At 43.5% G+C, this 18411-nt stretch overlaps 1 long non-coding RNA gene across 5 annotated transcripts in view; it reads right to left on the bottom strand.

The window, feature by feature from the left end:
• Positions 1-16169, bottom strand: part of LOC125325284 — a 37985-nt gene extending 21816 nt beyond the window's left edge. For 3 of the 5 annotated variants that reach the window (XR_007203253.1, XR_007203258.1, XR_007203252.1), the window contains exon 1: positions 1852-2015. This is a non-coding gene — a long non-coding RNA (uncharacterized LOC125325284). Of the gene's footprint in view, positions 1-1851; positions 2016-15928 lie in introns of those variants that run through there. The other 2 variants (XR_007203255.1, XR_007203256.1) reach the window with 2 other exon arrangements.
• Positions 16170-18411: the final 2242 nt, after the last annotated feature.

Genomic DNA, 18411 nt, shown 5'->3' with positions numbered 1-18411 from the left:
TTCACAATAGAACAGAATTTTTTTTTATTAGTTTTACAACCCCTTTTTTTAAAAAAAATTTCAAAGGATAATCTAGTGGTAATTGACTTGCATTTCTTACTAAAAGAATGTGACGTATAAATGCAAGATAACATAGTGTGACTAAAAGGCTTCAGGAAGACTGAAATGATGCAGTGGCTATCTATAAAGGAATACATTTCAGTCTTCTTCATTCCTTATGCCTTGGATAGCGCAGGACCTTGGACAAAGGTGTATGGGAAGACACTCAGCTTTTCAGGGAATTCTGTATTTGCAAGTCTCCAAAGTTCTCAAGTGGATTAAAGGATGGAAATTGATATTTAAATTCACTAGGAAGCATCTAGATGATCAGGTTCATAATCAATAGCGGAAAATATAATGGTTGAATTATGTCTTATGGGACTCAAAACATTTAATTTTTGAAAATCAGTTGCATTGGTAAGTAGTCAATTTGTTAATCATCCACTAGCAATTTTAGACTAGCTGAGTCCATATACTTACCAGGTTTAAATGAGCATTGTCTTCCATTGAGCATTAATACTCTTCTATCCTTACTATTTTAATTTCCTTTGCTTAATGTAAAATATTTTCTCTTCTGAGTAGGATGTTCCCTTTTGTTTGTTTTGATCTGTAAATTCTTTTTAATTTTGAAGGCCTGTTTTTTTGTTCTGTTTTTGGTGTTTGTTTTTTTTTTTTTTTTTAACAGGAAACAGGTAAGAAATTGTTTACAATTAGTTGAAGTATGATTATCTAAAAACATAACATTTGCAAAATTTAAGTGAAGGAAAAGTAAGAATTCCAGAGCACATGACAAGTGTAAGGATATACTGCATAAAGGGGTCTGGCCAGAATAGCTATGCTGTGTGACAAAGACTGTTCATTTAGAAAGCACAGTATCTTTCATTTACCTAAAAACTAGCTCCATTTAGAGTATTGCCTTTTTAAAACTGCTCCTACTCCTAAAAAAATCCTGCAACTTAAAAATTCCACATATATTCCAAAATACTTTTAACAGTTCAAGGGAATAGCTGAATACTAGCCTTGAAATTTATGAGGACTGATCTCCATAATTTTGGTGGTGTATCATAGTAACATGAAGAAGCAGATTTATTCATTCTTTCTTCTGAGATTAAATGTAATTGGTTTATAGAGATAATCATTCTTTTGTTTGAGTTTTATACATTTCTTATGAAGAGCTAACACATTTTTCTGCAGTCTGACAAAGTGTACGGTCTTTTATCCTCATTTCCCAGTGGATAAATACTTTGTTAATTAATAAAGTATTATACTAGCACTTAGTGTCTACATTTAACAGTGGAAGGATTTTATTCAGATTATGTTAATAGATTGTCCGCTTTATTTTTGCATTAATTACAACCTTTTCCTGTGATGTTGTCATAAAAGAATTGTCCTTACGAATACAGGGGGTTTTTTTGGATTATTTTTGTTTGACTGTTCTGAAATAATGCCTGTTACACATTGTTATTTATGCTATTAAGCTTGATGATTAATCATATACTTACAATTATAAAAATTTCAAAATCAACTTTTCTTCTGCTTCTTAGTTGTTTACAAATATGTCCTGATATATGTATGTATCTGTATATAAGTATTTAAAAACCAGCATGTACAAATAGCAAATAAATTTTTAAGAATCTTAAATGTTCTTGGTGCGTTGTTTTCTGATTTATGGCTTTTTTAATATCAGCTAAATCACATCCTACCATGGTACTGTTGCTGAAGAAAATGTATGAGATTTCTCGTTAAGCAAGACTGAGGAATGAGAAAAAATAACAACCAGAAAGAAAATAAAATTTTACCATATATTCTTACCTTTGGAACAATATTGTAATTCTGTGCATATTGCTGAATTGAGTTGGTCCAGAAAAATGTGTAAGTGTAGATCTTTGCATCTAGTCCATAAGACAATATATGTATGTGGGAAACAGAGGAGCGTCATGGAATTGTACTGAGGGACATTCTTAATTAGCCTTTACCTATGTCTATATCAAATGAGAAGGAGAAAAAGTTACATTTTCAAAATCTTTTGGCCAAATTTCCTTGAAAGTGGAAGTTATTTGTCTCTATGGGAAAGCACGTTGTATTATTTGGCATTGTATTTCACATCTAATGATAGAAAAAGAATCTCTGTGTTGGACACTTAGAATTAGTGGAACCTCATTGCATTTTGTGGGAGTCTGGTCATATTGGCCTGTAAATAGAAAACGTATGACATTATTAGAATACTCAAAACAAATCTTGATTTGACCTGGGGGATTAATTCTACATGGGTTGTGTTTTAAAATATGATAGAATTAATTAATTTTTTCCTTCTCCATTTCCCAATGATTCTGCTGAGCTGCTGATACATTGGCAATGAAGTGCCAAGTTTTCTATCTAACCTCTTACTTTTTCAGCTTGTTGTTCTTATTGTCAGATAAAAGGCTTTCCAAAGGCATAGATAATTTTTAAAAATCTATCTGCAAGCATAACAGAGATAATTATTACATGTGCTTCATTAAAAATGTCTGAGGTACTAGAGATATGTTAGTGAAGTGTCCGAATTAGATCTTAGCCCAGCTGCCCATGACTCAGAAGGCAAATAACTATCAGTGGTTTATCGTTCTGCTATCCATGGCTTTTTATTTTCTTTAATAATTACAAGTATTTCCTTATAGGCAAGTCTTAAGTAAATAAATAAATTAACAAAGGTCTAATTTCCTGTGTTAAAACTGATGGTCTGCATATCACTATCTGCTACCAGGACATGATTCCCAGTCCTCCTCATGTAGCCACACTGTGATACCACAAGAGCTTAGATGGCAGCCTCTGCACAGAGATGTCCAGCCCTAGAAGAACTGAAGCTCTGCAAACAGGCATCAAGGGACATTGGCAAAACTACCTGCAAAAGCATACTCAACATATGCTCACAATGTGCCAGGGCCTATCTAGACCTCTACGTTGCTGCTTCTTATATTGTATTCATCAAATTTACCTAGGAAAATAAGTGGAAATAAAAAGTGAAAAAATACAGATGCGCCTGCCAGTATTCTACATCATGTAAGCCACCTCTACCATCTAAATATTGCCATGTTTATTTGCTTTACTCACCACACTCAAAAAAACCCTGAAATGAGTGTTAGATAGAGACAAGTAAGTTCAGGCCTGGGAAGTCTGAAACCTGGACCATGCTTTTGCAGTTAATCATCCAGTAATCCCCATCACCATGATGTTTGCATTTTGAAATGGTTCAAACTTGGAAATGAAACCGAAGTGGAAGCTGTGTTCCCTAATGTGTGTTGCAAGACAACAAGAGTGTTCATGTCAGATGTTCAGCATCTACAGTTTTGTTTCACAGATCTGCTCCTAATATATGACACAATTTGCCAATACAGTCTTGGCCAGCTGTATACCTCAGAGGATCTGCTAGCAACTGGTTACACAGATTGTGAGAAAGAAGAATATCACGTGCACAAAACCTTGCCACTCACTGCACGTGGGAAATCTGTATTACAAAAAGTCTCTTAACCTTCTCCTCTGATCCAAGGGGATCAGTGATCCTTGAGAAGACATCATGTATGATATTGAACATCTCCCAGTTTCCTGGAGAGCATACAACTTATGATGCTTCCAGAGCCTTCCCCCAGTCTGAAAGCTGCCTGTCTTTGATGACATGGTCCTGCCCTCTGCTCCTTCTTCATCTGTTTGAGAACACTGCTAAAGCAATGATAAAAAGCAGAAGACATGAGCTTTTGTCCTCTGGACAACTACCAAAAGGAAGATGGTCAACTAACTAAAAGAAGCTCCTTGCCTTCTTTCATCACTGAAAAAACCAAGTACATAAGGGCAGCCTTACTCTACTAATTCAGTGGTGTTGACTGAAGTGCTTGCTTGAAAGAAAATTAAACAAGTCCAGAAATTAATGGTACAAAGGTGACCTTCTGATAGTACAAGATCTAATATTTCTGTGGTACAAAACTGAGAAAACCAGAATGCATTTTTTCTTTGGAATGAAGTAATGTTTTTAATTACTGTGAAATGCTTAGTGTAACCAGCAGACCGGTATTAGCAACTTTTCCAGATAAACAGGAATCTTTGTCATTAAGCATGTGAAAATTTGATGCAAACACATTGCTACCTTTAAAGTGGAACATTTTTCTTTATAAACCTCTAAATATTGTGATAGCTATCAGCTGCCATTCATTTAAGGACAGTGATGTAAAATGGCTGGAATTTCAGAAGCAAATCTGCAGAACCTATTATATTTTTGTAACATATTTGGAGACTTTCCAATCCACACTTTCAATTTAAGACTAAGATGGGCAGTATTATTGGACTATTTTTTGATAATGCAGTTTAACAGTTTGTTTGGAAGGCCCTGGGCAATTTGATTAGTGCTGTTTGATGGAGCAGTGTCATCAGCATGAAGTGGAACAGTTCTGCTTGTAAGTGTCTGGCAGGAGATCCGAGTTTCTGAGCCTCATACCCGCATAAGCAATAAACAACATGTTATTGTATGCTCCATTTTATATTTTTATAGCTGAAGAAAATTAATAATGCATGAGCATCCAATAGGTCTCCATAAGACTCTGCCTTCAAAATAAAAATACAAACTACAGCTTGTGGTAGTATAAATGTCTGCACTTCATATCTGTGAGCACACTTTCACATCTCTCGAGGCAACAAGAACCTGGGCTGAATTCTGGTCTTGCTGAAGTCAGAGCTCCACTAGACTCGGATGTGCCAGCATCTCACCCTGGTTTGGAGTGGTGAATTGTGACAATGTTACTGCTCTAGAGACTACATCAGGTGCTGCTGCTGCTAGGCAGTGCAGATGGAGAACAATCCCTCTTTGTAATGCTCAGCTGCCCTTTTCTTCCTCCATGTCGGGGTTGCATAACAGATACTGCACAGACTTACCTCATCAGAGGATATATTTGAATTCAGATTTCCCTGTGCCTGTACTCTGAAAAATTGCCCTTCATCCTTCTTTTCTGCTAAGAAAAGTCTTCCAGATTATTAATCATCTGAAGTTGCAGAAGGACAGGGGTGCAATGGGGCTGTTGACAGGTGGAGAGTTGATAGGGTCTGCCACTAAGTGTGCCTTTTGGTCCAGAACTGTTGAAAACACATAACAGCTGGACTTCCGGGTGTGATGATTTCCATACCAGAACCAATGTGTGAATGCTGGTTATCTGAAACTTTCAGGGAGGATTTATTGGTTGATGCAAAACCAGAAAATGAAACACCTTGGAATTGAGCATTATAACTTAATGACTAGATAAGATTATTACCAAAGTAATATTCAAAGTATTTGCAATTTGCATCTTGCAGACAAATCTCTCTTTCTTTCATGAGATGAAGTTGAAACGGCGTGAGCACTTGATGCCATTTTCTGGTCTTTATGACATAGCTACAGAAATCCTAGTTATTTATCTGCAAATTCTTGGATGCTCTGCCATTGAATTAGATCAAATATTGCTTTTCACTTTGCCTTACCCAGGATCTATACGCTACTTCACAGCTGTAGTTGTGTGGTAACAGATTTGGGTCTGTGAAGTGCGGGATTACTACACAGTGTACACTTAACCAAAGTTAGAGTTAAATTGTCCAGAGTACAAAACTCAATGTTAATACTGTTATGAGGGAACAGAAAAAAATCCCATTTAACATAACAGTGAAGCAGTGTAGGTTGGTGGTACTTGGTCTAGGGATGATGTCTGCGTGGAAAACACACTTCCACAGTGTTTCGAACAAATATAAATATGAAAAGCATATTCTAGTTTTGGCCTTCAGGTTGTGGCTGTGATGTTTCCCCTCTACTTTGTAGTGCTCTGAAACCTGATTTACCATATCACATATGCTAAATTAGAATAAATAAGCTCCAAGGCAAAACCATAATCTAGAAATTCAGCTCCCCTTCCCTGCCTCTGTCAATGAGCCAGTCTTGGCTGTGTAACCCACCATTGCCAGAAGTCAGGCAGAATTCAAGTGTTCATGGTGTTATAGAAAAACCTTGATTTGCCCTTCACGAGACCTAGGCTCAGGGAAATTCCTTTTTTTGTTCAGAGAGATTTAATTTTCATTTTTAGGGTCTGATTACACAGAGTGACACCTGATGGCTGCATAGAAGATTGTCTTTGTAATGAACATTGTGATAGATTAACAGATTTTCAAACCAGAAGGATTCTATTTGCGGAGATATACTTACAGCTTTTTACCGGCTAGGCTTGTAGTTCAATGCTTTAGAAAGCCTCGGGCAGCCTAGAGAGGTAGCACGGGCAATCCAGCATTTCAGTAGCTCTAAAAGCAGTAAATGTATTAGCTGCAAAGCAAATACCACCAGCAGAAGCAAAGAGGGAGAAATATAGCTTTTTGGTTTGCCTAATTTCCGCAATTAGAGCTTCCAAAAAGAAACAGACTACGAGATATTCGCAGAAAGAGTTGCAAAGCCAAAGAGGGCAGGCCAATGGGGGCCTTGGTACTTTCTTTTTATTCGGAGAAGGGGAAAGCGGAGGACTGGGGGCGGACCTGGGGTGACCGGCCAATCAGACACTGCTAACGAGTTTGAGTTACATTTGGTTTTGCTCCGCTTGGAACAAAGGGGTTCAGAACACATGGCAGAGGCAAGTGTCCTGGAGAGGGGGAAGGGAAGCTCGGAACAGGCGGCAACATCTCTTAATGTGAGCAACCTGGAAATTAACACAGGTTTCATAATTTCCTCAGTTGAATCTAGCCTAGCATACCCCTAGTGAAACAGTGCCATTGATCACCTGGAAACACAGTGAATCCTTCAACACGTTTAAGTGTTGCTGTAAAAGGATATAAATTGAATTAACGTGGCCTTGTCACAGGGTGGCTAATGGTCTAGGTGACTGTTCTGGTCTCTGCTTTTCTATATTGTTTGTTTGTTTGTTTGCTGTGGTTTTGCTAGATTAAAGCTGCTAAGGTGTAAAAAGTCTAAAACTTCCATGGGTAAGTTCTTCTGTTATTTATATAACTTTATGTTTAACAGATGAATATATCTTGTTGGTTTATTTTCTCTTTCCACAAATTTTCTAATTTTGGCTAATAATTCTGGAGTATAGATATGATCATATGAGTTTTTTGGATAATATTGCTTCTTTTGAAGGTCCTTGGGTGAAGAGGTGGTGGGGTGCTAGTGAGGATTAGAATTCCTCCTGCTTGCAATAGAAGGAAGGATTTCATCATAAAATGTAATTTTGAGGGTTTCTCTGTTCGCATTTGGTCTCTGTGGCTGTACATTTTAAGCAGATCTAGGTATCTCTTTTATGTGATGCATGGTGTCTCGGTTTTGAAAGACAGGTGTCTGCTAAGGAAGGCAGAGGCCCCCCTTGAAGTGGCAGATATAACCCCTTTTCCCTCCAAGTTATTATATTTTGAAATCAAGGGCCTTTAGGCAAAGATGTGGGAAATAGGAATAACAGTTCTTTACTCTATATATATATGTATATAACCAGTCAAACAAAACAACAACAACTATGGCAGTAACAGCAATCACAAACCCAGTGCCAGCCTTCTCGGCTGTCAGGCTATTTCCCCTCGGGTGCAGTTCCGCTCGCAGCCGGCAGGGGCGCTGGCGGCTCCCGGTGAGCAGGGCAGGTGCGATGGTTCCCCCGCGGCTGCAGGGGGCGCTCCGGAGCGAGCTCGGGAAACCCGCGGCTCTGGTGCCCTGGGATCCCGGGAAGGATGGAACAAAGGCTTCACAAACCGCTGGGCAGCTGATCCCGGGCTCTCAGGAACAGCAGGCTGAAACGGCAGGGACGAACGCAAATCCCGGGTGGCAGACGAGATGTATCCAGATGGGAAAAACCCACGGAGGCCCAGGCAGGCAGGGCGAGCAGGGCTACAGCGTAGCGAAGGCTCGAAGCAGCAGCGGGGCAGGACAGCCACAGCTCGGTCTCCAGCAGGGCAGGGAAAAGCGGCTTTTGGGGTCCCGGCGTTGCTTCCAGCAGGAAGAAAGAACAGCCAAAAAGAAAGCAGCAGCAGCTCCTTTCTCTGCAGCTTCTCTCTCCGGACGCTCAGAGCGAACTGTCCCCACACCCAGGTGTAGACAAAAGAGTAGCCAGGCCCGCCCCACTCCCCTTTTTGTCTTTCTTAAGTACAGCTATTTGTCCCCTAGCAACATGCATATGGGAGAAAATTCCTTTAACAGGAAAACCTAAGACTAAACTAAAACCCCAACATTATCCACCCCGAATTTTTTCCCATACTAACATGTTACATGAAACTTAACTTTTTTTTAACCATATAAATCTATGCATTACCCAAATTATATACAAATATACATGCTGATACTGATACAAGTACAGAGCCATGGGTAGTTCACCCTAAAACAAGGTCCTCTTGAGGTAAGCATCGAGTCTCTCCATCCTTTTGCATCACCCACCAGGTGCAACCTGGTCCCTGAGCAAAAACAACCCCACGGATGGGTTTGTCTTTGCTCAAGGCAGACTTTACCCAAACAGTTTTTCCAAGCATATCTCTCATGTGCACCACTGGAACCTTATCTCCATCTGTTGTTCGTAGGGGTTCGGATTGGGCAGGGCCTGCTCGGCTGGTGGAGCCTCGAGTGGTAACTAACCAGGTGGCTCTTGCTAAATGCATCTCCCAGTTTTTGAAAGTCCCCCCACCCAGTGCCTTCAAGGTGGTTTTAAGCAGTCCATTACACCGCTCAACCTTCCCAGCTGCTGGTGCATGGTAAGGGATGTGGTACACCCACTCAATGCCATGTTCTCTAGCCCAGGTGTTTATAAGGCTGTTCTTGAAATGAGTCCCATTGTCAGACTCGATTCTCTCAGGGGTGCCATGCCTCCAAAGGACTTGCTTTTCCAGGCCCAGGATGGTGTTCCGGGCAGTAGCATGAGGCACAGGGTAGGTCTCCAGCCACCCAGTGGTGGCTTCTACCATTGTGAGCACATAGCGCTTGCCTTGGCGGGTTTGAGGCAGTGTGATGTAATCAATCTGCCAGGCCTCCCCATACTTGTATTTGGACCATCGCCCGCCATACCACAGAGGCTTCACCCGCTTGGCCTGCTTGATCGCAGCGCATGTCTCACAGTCATGGATCACCTGGGAGATACTGTCCATGGTTAGATCCACCCCTCGGTCTCATGCCCACTTATAGGTGGCATCTCTGCCCTGATGGCCTGAGGCATCATGGGCCCATCGAGCTAGGAACAGTTCTCCTTTATGTTGCCAATCCAAGTCTATCTGGGACACCTCTATTTTCGCAGCCTGATCTACCTGTTTGTTGTTACGATGTTCTTCATTAGCCCGGCTCCTGGGGATGTGAGCATCTACATGACGGACCTTCACGGATAGCTTCTCTACCCGAGTGGCAATGTCTTTCCACTCTTCAGCAGCCCAGATTGGTTTTCCTCTGCGCTGCCAGTTTGCCTTCTTCCACCTTTCCAGCCAACCCCACAGAGCATTGGCTACCATCCATGAATCAGTGTAGAGGTAGAGCTTTGGCCACTTCTCTCTTTCAGCTATGTCCAGAGCTAATTGGACAGCTTTGAGCTCAGCAAATTGGCTCGATCCACCTTCTCCTTCAGTGGCCTGTGCAACTTGTCGTGTGGGGCTCCATACAGCGGCTTTCCATTTCCGGCTAGCGCCTACAATTCGGCAGGAACCATCAGTGAAGAGGGCGTATTGTCTTTCACTCTCTGGTAGCTCGTTATATGGTGGGGCTTCTTCGGCACGTGTCACCTGCTCCTCTTCTTCTTCAGAAGATAACCCAAAAGTCTCACCTTCCGGCCAGTTTGTAATTATTTCCAAGATCCCAGGGCGACTTGGGTTTCCAATTCGGGTGCGCTGCGTGATGAGGGCAATCCATTTGCTCCAAGTAGCGTCGGTGGCGTGATGCGTGGAGGAACCTTTCCTTTGAACATCCACCCCAGCACCGGTAGTCGGGGTGCCAGGAGGAGTTGTGCCTCTGTGCCGATTACTTCTGAGGCAGCCTGGACTCCTTCATAAGCTGCCAGGATTTCCTTCTCTGTGGGAGTGTAGTTGGCTTCAGATCCTCTGTAGCTTCGGCTCCAGAATCCCAGTGGTCGGCCCCGAGTCTCACCAGGCACCTTCTGCCAGAGGCTCCAGGACAGACCATTGTTCCCGGCTGCAGAGTAGAGCACGTTCTTCACCTCTGGTCCTGTCCTGACTGGGCCAAGGGCTACGGCGTGAGCAATTTCCTGTTTGATCTGGGCGAAGGCTTGCTGCTGTTCAGGGCCCCAGTGGAAATCATTCTTCTTGCGGGTAATCAGGTAGAGAGGACTCACAATCTGGCTGTATTCGGGAATGTGCATCCTCCAGAAACCTATAGCACCTAGGAAAGCTTGTGTTTCCTTCTTGTTGGTCGGCGGAGACATTGCTGTGATCTTATTGATGACCTCAGTGGGAATCTGACGTCGTCCATCTTGCCACTTTACTCCCAGGAACTGGATCTCTCGGGCAGGTCCCTTGACCTTGCTCTTCTTGATGGCAAAACCAGCTTGCAGGAGAATTTGAATTATCCTCTCTCCTTTCTCAAACACTTCGGTTGCGGTGTTCCCCCACACAATGATGTCATCAATGTACTGCAGATGTTCTGGAGCCTCACTCTTTTCTAGTGCAGTCTGGATCAGTCCATGACAGATGGTGGGACTGTGCTTCCACCCCTGGGGCAGTCGGTTCCAGGTGTACTGCACGCCCCTCCAGGTGAAGGCAAACTGAGGCCTGCACTCTGCTGCCAGAGGAATGGAGAAGAATGCATTGGCAATGTCAATAGTGGTGTACCACTTCGCTGCTTTGGACTCCAGCTCGTACTGGAGCTCCAACATGTCTGGCACGGCAGCGCTCAACAGTGGAGTCACTTCATTCAGGGCACGATAGTCCACAGTCAATCTCCATTCCCCGTCAGACTTGCGCACAGGCCAGATGGGGCTGTTGAAGGGTGAGTGGGTCTTGCTGACCACCCCTTGACTCTCCAGCTCGCGGATCATCTTGTGGATGGGGATCACAGCATCTCGATTTGTCCGATACTGCCGGCGGTGCACTGTCGAGGTGGCAATTGGCACTCGTTGCTCTTCCACTTTCAGGAGCCCAACTGCAGAAGGATTCTCTGATAGTCCAGGCAGGGTGTTCAATTGCCTAATGCCGTCTGCCTCCACAGCAGCAATCCCAAATGCCCACCTGAGTCCTTTTGGGTCTTTGTAGTAGCCATTCCGGAGGAAGTCTATGCCCAGAATACACGGGGCCTCTGGGCCGGTCACAATCGGATGCTTTTGCCACTCCTTCCCAGTCAGGCTCACCTCAGCTTCCAAAAGGGTCAACTGCTGTGATCCCCCAGTCACCCCAGCGATGGATACAGGTTCTGCCCCCACATGTCCCGATGGCATTAAAGTACACTGTGCCCCAGTATCAACCAATGCATCATATTTTTGTGGCTCTGATGTGCCAGGCCATCGGATCCACACCGTCCAGAAAACTCGGTTTTCCCGTGCCTCTTCCTGGCTAGAGGCAGGGCCCCTCTAGCCCTGGTTATCATTCTTTCCCTGGGCGTACATGCTCGAGGTACCTTCAAGGGGATCCAACATATCATCCTCCCTTCTGTAATGCCTGGCAGCTCGGTCACGGGAGGCTGAGGCTACCTTCACCTTAGCGGAACCCCCTCGGTTAGTGCCTCCCTCCTTGAGTTCATGCACCCGCGCTGCCAGGGCAGAGGTGGGTTTCCCATCCCACCTTCTCATGTCTTCCCCATGCTCACACAGGAAAAACCACAGCTCAGCTCGTGGGGTGTACCCTCTCTCTCTAGCAGGGGGACGACGGGCTCTGACCTGGGGGCCTGTGACTCGCACTGGTGCCACACTGACCCTCCTCATCTCCTCCCTCATCTCCTCCATCTTCTCCTTCATCTCCTCTTTGAGGTCCTGGACCACAGCAGAGACATGAGCTTTCAGCGGGCCATTGATCATGCTGTCATAATGCCTGAGCCTGTTGGCAACAGAGCCCACTGTTTCTCGGGTATTGTCAGCATCAATCGTTGCAATGAAGGTGGTGTATTGCGATGGCCCTAGCCTTGCCAGGTTCCACATCATCTGTCCTGTGCACCTGACCTTATCGGGGTCATTATCATGCTGTCCATCCTTCCCAAAGAGTACCTCTAATATTGCCACCTCTCTTAGCTGTTGGATCCCTTGCTCGAGTGTCTTCCACTGCATTCTATGATGATACTCCTGCATTCTTTCTTTGTGAATGAACCTTTCTCTCACACTCATTAAGAGCCGCTCCCAGAGAGAGAGAGGCCCTGGCTCCCTCACAAATATCTGGTCCACACCTGGGTCCTGGGTCAACGATCCCAGATACCTTGCCTCACCACTATCCAGTTGCACACTTGTGCCCATAAGGTCCCAAACCCGAAGCAGCCAGGTGGTATAAGGCTCACGCCCCCTTCGCACAATGTCGTTTCGCATAGCACGGAGACTGTCGTGCGACAGGGACTCAGTAATGATTTCTGGCTCTGGCTCTCCTGCTGGTTGTGAGGGCCCTGGTTGCCCATCATCATTAACTGGTTGTACTGATTTGGTCTTATACTTCCTCCTTTGCACAGGGGCGACTGCTGCTGGCTGTGGTTGTCCTTGTGGTTCAGCTGAAGCCTGGACGGTTGTAACATCCGTGGGTTCCACTGCTGCACCATCGGACTCACCCTCTTTGGGGCAGGGAGAGGGTTTTTCACTAGCTGAGGAGGTGTATTCCCTTAGCAATTGGCATATCTCCTGGCGCACCTGGCCCATCTCCTGGCACATCTCCTTGCGCATCTGACCCATCTCTTGGCACATCTCCTGCATCCCTTTTGCCAGTACCCCCACCCAGTTTGGGTAGTCCATTTCTGAGGTGGACTGTTGGGCGGTATCAGTCTGTGGGGCGGGATCTCTAGTGTCTGGGGCTGTGGCAGGCTCTGGCTCTGGGGCAGGATCTCTAGTGTCTGGGGCCGTGTCAGGTTCTGGGGTAGGATCTCTAGTGTCTGGGGCCGTGTCAGGCTCTGGGGCAGGATCAGGCTCTGGGGTAGGAACTCTACTCTCTGGGGCCATGTCAGGTTCTGGGGCAGGATCTCTAGTCTCTGGGGCTGGTGTCCGGGTAGATATCCAAGCCAATCTCAACTTATCCTTGAATGCTAAATAGAGTAGGCCTATCAGCAGCAGATGGTTAGTATTCAGAGGGAATTTAAACCCTTCGAAAATTGATGGGGTGGGCCCAAAGAACTGGTTGAGGGGTTGGGAGAAAACTTCCCCTGGTGTCATTTCCTCACAGAAGGTACCATTGTTAATATAACCCCAAAAACATGTGCTCAGTGTGTGATAGCTGTTTATCCATGTGCCCACATTCCGGAGGAAGTTAAAAACCCATGAATTCCTCACCTTCTCGACCCATAACGCAAGCTGGATAACAGCAATGGTAGCCTTAGTCAGAGGACCCATATTCAAGTAAGGAGCTGCAAAGGGGAAGAATATAGCCACGGCCACATGCCACCCGAACCAGGGTAAACTAGACCACATAGTGCTGCCTAACAAGGTTCCAATATTCAGCACACAAAATAAAGTTATCCAGGAACTGTTATTCCTTTTTCACCTCTATTTCTTAATGCCCTCAGGCCCCACGTTGGGCGCCAAGATCTGTCTCGGTTTTGAAAGACAGGTGTCTGCTAAGGAAGGCAGAGGCCCCCCTTGAAGTGGCAGATATAACCCCTTTTCCCTCCAAGTTATTATATTTTGAAATCAAGGGCCTTTAGGCAAAGATGTGGGAAATAGGAATAACAGTTCTTTACTCTATATATATATGTATATAACCGGTCAAACAAAACAACAACAACTATGGCAGTAACAGCAATCACAAACCCAGTCCCAGCCTTCTCGGCTGTCAGGCTATTTCCCCTCGGGTGCAGTTCCGCTCGCAGCCGGCAGGGGCGCTGGCGGCTCCCGGTGAGCAGGGCAGGTGCGATGGTTCCCCCGCGGCTGCAGGGGGCGCTCCGGAGCGAGCTCGGGAAACCCGCGGCTCTGGTGCCCTGGGATCCCGGGAAGGATGGAACAAAGGCTTCACAAACCGCTGGGCAGCCGATCCCGGACTCTCAGGAACAGCAGGCTGAAACGGCAGGGACGAACGCAAATCCCGGGTGGCAGACGAGATGTATCCAGATGGGAAAAACCCACGGAGGCCCAGGCAGGCAGGGCGAGCAGGGCTACAGCGTAGCGAAGGCTCGAAGCAGCAGCGGGGCAGGACAGCCACAGCTCGGTCTCCAGCAGGGCAGGGAAAAGCGGCTTTTGGGGTCCCGGCGTTGCTTCCAGCAGGAAGAAAGAACGGCCAAAAAGAAAGCAGCAGCAGCTCCTTTCTCTGCAGCTTCTCTCTCCGGACGCTCAGAGCGAACTGTCCCCACACCCAGGTGTAGACAAAAGAGTAGCCAGGCCCGCCCCACTCCCCTTTTTGTCTTTCTTAAGTACAGCTATTTGTCCCCTAGCAACATGCATATGGGAGAAAATTCCTTTAACAGGAAAACCTAAGACTAAACTAAAACCCCAACATATGGGTAGATATTCATTAGAAGCAAAGTAACAATTCCTAGTAGGTCAGCTCTGTGTCATTAGTCTAATATACCAATTGCATTGCAGATTAGGCATTTAGTTCAAGTAAAAGAAAATTAAGCTCAAAAGCAAGGGAATAAGTTTCAAAGTCTGTTTAACTTAGTTTTTGTGTGGCTAAAAGTCTGACAACTTCTGTGTTTAGCAAGATAGATGAAGTTTCTATGCCCTTAAATATTATGGTACTTAAAATACCTCTTGGATTTTATTATAAAAATGGGATTTTTCTATAGTCATAGTCAACATGAATAAACAATTGGATGGAAGAGTATTTCAAAATTAGATGACTTTAAGTGTCAACTGTTTTGAACTCCATGGTAAAGAACTTGGTCAACGCTTTCCAGCTGTATTCCACTGCAACAATTAAGAGAATAAAATAAAGGACTCTTCATAAAAAAAGTATATTTGTAGAAGTAGGGCCATGCTTTTCACATCAGTAGTTTCACACTGCTTAATTTGTAGAGATTTTTATAAGTAGCTGTATGACAGCTTTTATGATAATATAGAGATCTGCAATGTTGATATGGATTAAGATTACTACAGAGAAAAAGCAAACGATCAAAAATATGAGGGACAATGCAAAGTAGAGTCTTCTAGAAAAGCTGCCTTTATAGCTCGTCAGTGCAAATTTCTTGTCAAAATGCTTCTTGAGCTAAGTAAGGGTTACTTATTCATGTGAACACCTGACTTATAAAATCAATCAAGCACTGATATCAAAGATGTCTGGCTTTTGCATCTATTCAGGTTGATGCTTCCATTAACTTAACTTCATACTCTAAAAGCGTATTTCATTTCTAAATATGCTGTGCATAACTCATTAACATCAGAGCCCCCAGCAGTAATTGCCTGAAAGTGAGTAAAGAAAATCGGAAAAGATGAAGAGCTGAATTGCCACTTAATGAAAGAAAAAAACCTACAGACACTTAAATTGACTGTCATGTGGTAGCAAGTCTCTTATCTATGGAAAACATTCAGACTGCATTTACAGTTTGTGTTGAGATGTTTAAAAATGTGTTAAGTAATACTAAATACTACTTAAAAGCTCAATGTGCTCCTAGATGGAATTTTGTTCAGAAATTACTCTTGTTATTGATCTTTTCTTTGTGTTTACAATATTTTGATCTTCTTCACTCTACCTGTTGTGGTTATGTCAGCCTTTAGAAAGATCTTAAGAATGAAGTAAAACTCAATTTTGAGAAGGGATGAAGTAGCAAAAATCTGTTTTTCAGAAAATTTCATTTCATGCAAAGCAAAACCACCACTCTCATTATCTGACTGACCTTTGAGAACTGTTTTGAGTCCAAGATAGGCCTGAGAACGTGCTTGCACATGTTTCTTGCTTGTGGTCACAGTGTGACAGCAGAGATGGCTTCTCAGCAGAGTTTGTCAGTGTGGCTCCCCTGGCCGTAATGGCTCCATTTGCCTTGGTGCAGCTGGATTGACTTCCATCAGCTGCAGATCTGTCTGGGAGTGTGCAGGGAGCATTATGGAGGCAGGCAGAGAGCAGCTTTCAGTATTGTAATATCACTAAGGCAAATAAAGGCGAGGACAACTTTTGTCAGTTTATCAGGGTGGAGCGATAAATGCTTGATTTGATTATTATAATGAAGCACAAGATGTCTTTGTGTGTGTGTGCTGCTAGAAGCTAGATTGAAACATCTTGCAGGAACTATTGGATTTAGATTGCAAACTAATTGTTGTTGGCGCAATTTATATTGTTTCCTGTGGTGCTTTTACTCCTGTTTTCTGACAAAAAAGTTCCTTGTTGTCAAGACAGTTCTTCCAAATTCCTTCAGGTAGCTGCTGGGGAGAAGAAGGTCATACAGACCATTGGCATGGCATAACTCTAAATCATTCACAACTCTTGAAGGGACTCTTACTACAGGATGAATATTTGTTTTTCTTATCCTAGAAATTAACATTTCAGTTTAATAATGCAGTAAGAATTCTTTTAAAAACATCTATGTAGGTGTGATCAAAGTAGAAACTAAATATTTAGATACACGTATGCTATATGTTAAGGCTGGATTGGGATGCAAACAACCACTGAGAAAACTACTATACCACTGGGGTGCAGAAAGATAGCATTTAGGAAGACCAGTGTTTTACTGGAGTAGCTACAGAGATTAATTTCTCCCTGTAGCTTTGCAGTGTGTTATTCAAAGAGATTCCAGGTAGCAAGTTTTGTTTTGGATTTCTCTCATTTGAATCAGACTCTAAGCTTGACATAATCAGGATGGAGGAAAAAAAAAACAAAACATCACTTTCCATGGCTGCTGAAGTTTACAAAAATCCAGTGTTTTCAAAATAACACTGATGTTTACCTTTTTACCTTAGCTGTGAATGAGGAAACAAGATATTTTCACACTGCACCTCTTTCTGAACACCTTCCTGTCATGAACAATATGATTCCTATCAGGCCAAATGCGACTAATGGTATTTTTTTATCTCCCTAGAAAGAAGAATGCACATAGACTTTTCCCACATATATGTATAGTATTTTAGGTGTGCCAAAGCTGTGCTGTACGTCTTTAGCAGCAAAGGGAAGGTTGAAGGGTGATAAACCTTTACCAGACATTAACAACAGCAGAGTTTTCTGTTTGTTCTTTGGACATACAAAGCCTCATTTTACAGTTTTTAGTGTGCTCCAGCACAAGTGTGTTTTTTCTTCTTGCTTCTACCTCCCACTAATTCCTACGGGGCCTAATTAACCACTTCTGTCAGGGTAAGCACTTCTTCTCTATATATTTCGTAAACTTTTCTTGGATTTATATATATTTTTGATACTTCACTCCCTCGTGCTTTTATATTGTACACATTCCAGAAATCTGTCTCTGGTAGTTCCTCTACTTTTCAGGCACATGCTGAGAAACTCCATTTTGGTAGACCATTATGACCATTTGCCACAGCACAGGCACAAGAATGGCAGAAGAATGTTTTGCTCTGGGACTTGCACCAACAGGTGGGCAGGTCCTGATGGCATATGTATTGTGGAGTGACATTTTGGAAGGACCTGATGGCACACGCTTCTGCTGAGAAAGCAGACCAAGTTTGTCTCTACCACCTCAACCATGCTTTGTTTCTCGGCCTGATTCCCCTACGTCAATCGTGGATGGGCACTTTTGGAGATGGGAGATGTGGAGTGATAAAGTACTACTGTTACTGTGCACTGCTCTTCACTACAGACAAACGCCTGCTTGGACCTGTGCTAACAGGAGCCATGGAAACAGGATTTGTTCCTCACCACAGTCTGGGCTTATGACCACATAATTTGTATCAGATAAGTACGAGCGCAAGCATAAGGTTGGACACATGCTTAAAATCAATTCTGAAGTAGCTATAGTAACCACTCTACTAGTAGGGATGAGTTTGTAAGAGCTACTTGGTGCACCAAAAATATAAACACTATTTGCAGTACCTTTCCTTAGTTGGTAGGATTTGTATGTACACATCCTGAAGTAGCTTATTCCAAGAATAGTCTCTACATTGAAAGGATAATAATTAATTTTACAGGAGACAAAAGTCCACAGGGAGTGAAGTATTAGGACTCAGGGCTTTTAAAAAAACTTAAATCTATCAGTTTGCCAAAAAAAACCCCCACAGTAATTATGAAGCTTATGTAATTCTTTATGACACTCATTAATCTAAATTGAAAACATGGGCCACAAATTTGAGTTCACCACTAGTCAGTAACCTGTTAGCTTTTGTTTTTATTATCATCTGCTGTTTTTCTATGCACACATAAAAATTCTAATCTGAATGT

This window comes from Corvus hawaiiensis, chromosome 1 (genome assembly GCF_020740725.1).
Source record: "Corvus hawaiiensis isolate bCorHaw1 chromosome 1, bCorHaw1.pri.cur, whole genome shotgun sequence".
In the NCBI taxonomy this organism is placed as follows: domain Eukaryota; kingdom Metazoa; phylum Chordata; class Aves; order Passeriformes; family Corvidae; genus Corvus; species Corvus hawaiiensis.
The sequence above is the reverse complement of the archived record's forward strand: the minus strand, read 5'-3'. Positions and strand labels throughout refer to the sequence as shown.